A 6,233-nucleotide genomic window follows, 5' to 3' on the forward strand; every position below is an offset into this window, starting at 1 on the left:
TACCATGGACAGACATCCTCCATACTATACCATGGACAGACATCACCCATACTATACCGTGGACAGACATCCCCCATACTATACCATGGACAGACATCCCCCATACTATACCATGGACAGACATCCTCTATACTATACCATGGACAGACATCCTCCATACTATACCATGGACAGACATCACCCATACTATACCATGGACAGACATCCTCCGTACTATACCATGGACAGACATCCTCCGTACTATACCATGGACAGACATCCTCCGTACTATACCATGGACAGACATCCTCCATACTATACCATGGACAGACATCCTCCATACTATACCATGGACAGACATCCCCCATACTATACCATGGACAGACATCCCCCATACTATACCATGGACAGACATCCCCCATACTATACCATGGACAGACATCCTCCATACTATACCATGGACAGACACCCTCTATACTATACCATGGACAGACATCCTCCATACTATACCGTGGACAGACACCCTCTATACTATACCGTGGACAGACACCCTCCATACTATACCATGGACAGACATCCTCCATACTATACCATGGACAGACATCCCCCATACTATACCATGGACAGACATCCTCCATACTATACCATGGACAGACATCCCCCATACTATACCATGGACAGACATCCCCCATACTATACCATGGACAGACATCCCCCATACTATACCTTGGACAGACATCCTCCATACTATACCATGGACAGACATCCTCCATACTATACCATGGACAGACATCCCCCATACTATACCATGGACAGACATCCTCCATACTATACCATGGACAGACATCCCCCATACTATACCATGGACAGACATCCCCCATACTATACCATGGACAGACATCCCCCATACTATACCTTGGACAGACATCCTCCATACTATACCATGGACAGACATCCCCCATACTATACCATGGACAGACATCCCCCGTACTATACCATGGACAGACATCCCCCGTACTATACCATGGACAGACATCCCCCGTACTATACCATGGACAGACATCTTCTATACTATACCATGGACAGACACCCTCCATACTATACCATGGACAGACATCCCCCATACTATACCATGGACAGACATCCCCCATACTATACCTTGGACAGACATCCTCCATACTATACCATGGACAGACATCCTCCATACTATACCATGGACAGACATCCTCCATACTATACCATGGACAGACATCCCCCATACTATACCATGGACAGACATCCTCTATACTATACCATGGACAGACATCCCCCATACTATACCATGGACAGACATCCCCCATACTATACCATGGACAGACATCCTCCGTACTATACCATGGACAGACATCCCCCATACTATACCATGGACAGACATCACCCATACTATACCATGGACAGACATCCTCTATACTATACCATGGACAGACATCCTCTATACTATACCATGGACAGACATCCCCCATACTATACCATGGACAGACACCCTCCATACTATACCATGGACAGACATCCTCTATACTATACCATGGACAGACATCCTCCGTACTATACCATGGACAGACATCCCCCATACTATACCATGGACAGACATCCTCCATACTATACCATGGACAGACATCCCCCATACTATACCATGGACAGACATCCCCCATACTATACCATGGACAGACACCCTCCATACTATACCATGGACAGACATCCTCCATACTATACCATGGACAGACACCCTCCATACTATACCATGGACAGACATCCTCCATACTATACCATGGACAGACATCCCCCATACTATACCATGGACAGACATCCCCCATACTATACCTTGGACAGACATCCTCCATACTATACCATGGACAGACACCCTCTATACTATACCGTGGACAGACATCCCCCATACTATACCATGGACAGACAGCCTCCATACTATACCATGGACAGACAGCCTCCATACTATACCATGGACAGACAGCCTCCATACTATACCATGGACAGACATCCTCCATACTATACCATGGACAGACATCCTCCATACTATACCATGGACAGACATCCTCCATACTATACCATGGACAGACATCCCCCATACTATACCATGGACAGACATCCCCCGTACTATACCATGGACAGACATCCCCCGTACTATACCATGGACAGACATCTTCTATACTATACCATGGACAGACACCCTCCATACTATACCATGGACAGACATCCCCCATACTATACCATGGACAGACATCCCCCATACTATACCATGGACAGACATCCCCTATACTATACCATGGACAGACATCCCCCATACTATACCATGGACAGACATCCTCCATACTATACCATGGACAGACATCCCCCATACTATACCATGGACAGACATCCCCCATACTATACCATGGACAGACACCCTCCATACTATACCATGGACAGACATCCTCCATACTATACCATGGACAGACATCCCCCATACTATACCATGGACAGACATCCTCCATACTATACCATGGACAGACATCCTCCATACTATACCATGGACAGACATCCTCTATACCATGGACAGACATCCTCTATACTATATCCCCAGTTTAGGAATGACCTCCATATAGAACAATATAAACCTCCATACACAACGCCATGAGGAGGGAAATCGCTGATCCTGACAGTAAACCTGAAGAAATATTTGAGGAACGCACCCCCCCCCCCCCCCAATCAATATGGAGTTCTGGAGGAAATGGAAGGAGTGATAAAAACTTTTCATGTTATTTGTACCAAAAATCTCACAATATAGCAGCTGGAAGAAGAAGGATTGTGAGATCTCGTTCTACACAGGATGAGCGGAGATGGAATCCGTGTATCATCTGATCTCTACGGGGTTAACAGAGAATGTCCGACAGGAAGAGCAGGATGAGCCCCGGCACTACAAACAGTGGAGGGTGAATGTGATCTGTGTGAATGTGATCTGTGTGATCTGTGTGAATGTGATCTGTGTGAATGTGATCTGTGTGAATGTGATCTGTGTGATCTGTGTGAATGTGATCTGTGTGAATGTGATCTGTGTGAATGTGATCTGTGTATGCAGTCCAGTGTATGGTGCATGTGATCTGTGTGTATGTGTGTCTCTGTCTTCTGCATTGTCTATATGATGTGTGTGTGTGTGGTGTATGTTCATGTATGTGGTGTGTGTGTGTATAGGGCATATGTGTGGTGTTATGTGGGATATGTATGTATGTGGTATATGTGTATATGGTGTATGTGTGGTGTGTATGGGGTATATGTGTGGTATATGTGTGGGGTGTATGTGGTATGTGTGTGGGGTATATGTGTTGTGTGTGTGGGGTGTATGTGGTATATGTGTGGGGTGTGTGTGGGGTATATGTGTTGTGTGTGTGGGGTGTATGTGGTATATGTGTGGGGTGTGTGTGGGGTATATGTGTTGTGTGTATGGGGTGTATGTGGTATATGTGTGGGGTGTATGTGGTATATGTGGGGTATATGTATGTGGTATATGTGTGTGGTATATGTGGGGTGTGTGTGGGGTATATGGGGTATATGTGTGGTGTGTATGTGGGGTGGGGTGTGTGGTGTATATGTGTGGTGTTTATGGTGTATATGTGTGGTGTATGTGGTATATGTGTGGTGTGTATAGGGTGTGTGGGGTATATGTGTGGTGTTTATGGTGTATATGTGTGGTGTGTATAGGGTGTGTGGTGTATATGTGTGGTGTTTATGGTGTATATGTGTGGTGTATGTGGTATATGTGTGGTGTGTATAGGGTGTGTGGGGTATATGTGTGGTGTTTATGGTGTATATGTGTGGTGTGTATAGGGTGTGTGGTGTATATGTGTGGTGTTTATGGTGTATATGTGTGGTGTATGTGGTATATGTGTGGTGTGTATAGGGTGTGTGGGGTATATGTGTGGTGTTTATGGTGTATATGTGTGGTGTGTATAGGGTGTGTGGTGTATATGTGTGGTGTTTATGGTGTATATGTGTGGTGTATGTGGTATATGTGTGGTGTGTATAGGGTGTGTGGGGTATATGTGTGGTGTTTATGGTGTATATGTGTGGTGTATGTGGTATATGTGTGGTGTGTATAGGGTGTGTGGGGTATATGTGTGGTGTATATGGTGATGTGTGTGTGGTGTGTGGGGTATATGTGTGGTGTATATGGTGATGTGTGTGTGGTGTGTGGGGTATATGTGTGGTGTATATGGCGATGTGTGTGTGGTGTGTGGGGTATATGTGTGGTGTATATGGCGATGTGTGTGGTGTGTACGGTGTTGTGTGTGGGGTGGACTGATTTATAGAGTAGTGGAGAAGGGAGCCCCACATATCAGGAAAACACAGAAATACCCCGACATAGAAACACAGACGGTTAGATGTACACACAGACGAATGGTTGGATGGATGTTTGGTTGGTTGGATGGATGGATGGATGGATGGTTGGTTGGCTGATTGGATGGTTGTTTGGATGGATGGATGGTTGGATGGATGTTTGGTTGGATGGATGGTTGGAAGAATGGATGTTTGGATGGATGGATGGATGGATGGTTGGATGGATGGAAGGATGGTTGGATGGATGGATGGTTGGATGGATGGATGGTTGGATGGATGGATGGATGGATGGATGGATGGAAGGATGGTTGGACACAAGCAGATGGCCGGTGATGTTCTCTGGATCCAAGCTGGGTCAGACTGCTCCCCATCCATCCCCTCCTCCTCCTCTCCATCATGGTGTGTTGGGGGATGGAATGATCTCCTCCATGGATGGAATTGTTACTTTGTATCAGATGATGTCATCCATGGAGAGAGAATGGATACAATGATGGTCCAGGTGTGAGGATGGATGGAGGAGGGATGATGGATGGATGGATGGAAGATGTCCTCGGTGCTCTATGCTGGGAAGATGAAGATGATGATGATGATGAAGATGATGCATTATTATCTCAGTATATATATATATATCTCTATGTATAAAGGAGGAATTCTCACCCTGCTGCCTCCGGGTGTGTCCCGGCCTCTCCGGTTCCGCTGGTCTCCCGCCGCACGCAGCAGCAGCATCAGCCCCGGGAGCGCGCACACAGCAACCACGGGGGCGAGCAGGGGAGCTGCATGGCTCTATCCCCGGCGCGCTCCCGCCCCGACCACAGAATGCGCGTGCGCAGAATATCCCGACAAATGATGGGGGGACACCAAGACAGGAGAAGTCCCCCCACTACAACTGCCCCCCCTATATATATATATATAGAGAGAAGAACTGCCCCACCCCTACCCCATCCTTGTGAATAGAATTCCATTATCTATACACTCTGGGAGCAGAATATCCGACAAATGATGCGGGGGGACACCAAGAGAAGTCACCCCACTACAACTGCCCCCCCTATATATATATATATATATATATATATATATATATATAGAAGAACTGTCCCCCCCCCCCAATATAGAACTGCCCTCCACCCATATACATATATATATATATATATATGTGTATAAATGAACTCCCCCCCCCCCCATATATAGAAGAACTGCTCCACTATATACCCCTCCAGGGAGACCATGAGAAATGTTGGGGCCCCTTACACAGTATTAGGCTTAGGCCCCTGCAGGCCTGACCACCAACATTCCCCAGGGCCAGCCCACTGCCTGTCCCACTGAACCCACTCACTGGCCATCCCACAAAGGACCATCCCATGTCCTCCTTCTCCATCCCATGTCCTCCTTCTCCATCCCATGTCCTCCTTCTCAATCCCATGTCCTCCTTCTTCTCCATCCCATATTCTCCATCCCATGTCCTCCTCCTTCTCCATCCCATGTCCTCCTTCTCCATCCCATGTCCTCCTTCTTCTCCATCCCATATTCTCCATCCCATGTCCTCCTTCTTCTCCATCCCATGTCCTCCTTCTCCATCCCATGTCCTCCTTCTTCTCCATCCCATATTCTCCATCCCATGTCCTCCTTCTTCTCCATCCCATATTCTCCATCCCATGTCCTCCTTCTTCTCCATCCCATGTCCTCCTTCTTCTCCATCCCATGTCCTCCTTCTTCTCCATCCCATATTCTCCATCCCATGTCCTCCTTCTTCTCCATCCCATGTCCTCCTTCTTCTCCATCCCATATTCTCCATCCCATGTCCTCCTTCTTCTCCATCCCATGTCCTCCTTCTTCTCCATCCCATATTCTCCATCCCATGTCCTCCTCCTTCTCCATCCCATGTCCTC

General features: G+C 47.1%; 1 protein-coding gene across 3 annotated transcripts in view; it reads right to left on the minus strand.

The window, feature by feature from the left end:
- NLGN3 (neuroligin 3) overlaps positions 1 to 5,127 on the minus strand; it is a 177,628-nt gene extending 172,501 nt beyond the window's left edge. For all 3 annotated transcript variants that reach the window (XM_082263364.1, XM_082263363.1, XM_082263362.1), the window contains exon 1: positions 5,005 to 5,127. The gene's annotated coding sequence lies outside the window, so the exon portion shown is untranslated. The remainder of the gene's footprint in view (positions 1 to 5,004) is intronic.
- Positions 5,128 to 6,233: the final 1,106 nt, after the last annotated feature.

The sequence above is a fragment of the Pelophylax lessonae genome (genome assembly GCF_965119305.1).
Source record: "Pelophylax lessonae genome assembly, chromosome: 7".
NCBI lineage: Eukaryota > Metazoa > Chordata > Amphibia > Anura > Ranidae > Pelophylax > Pelophylax lessonae.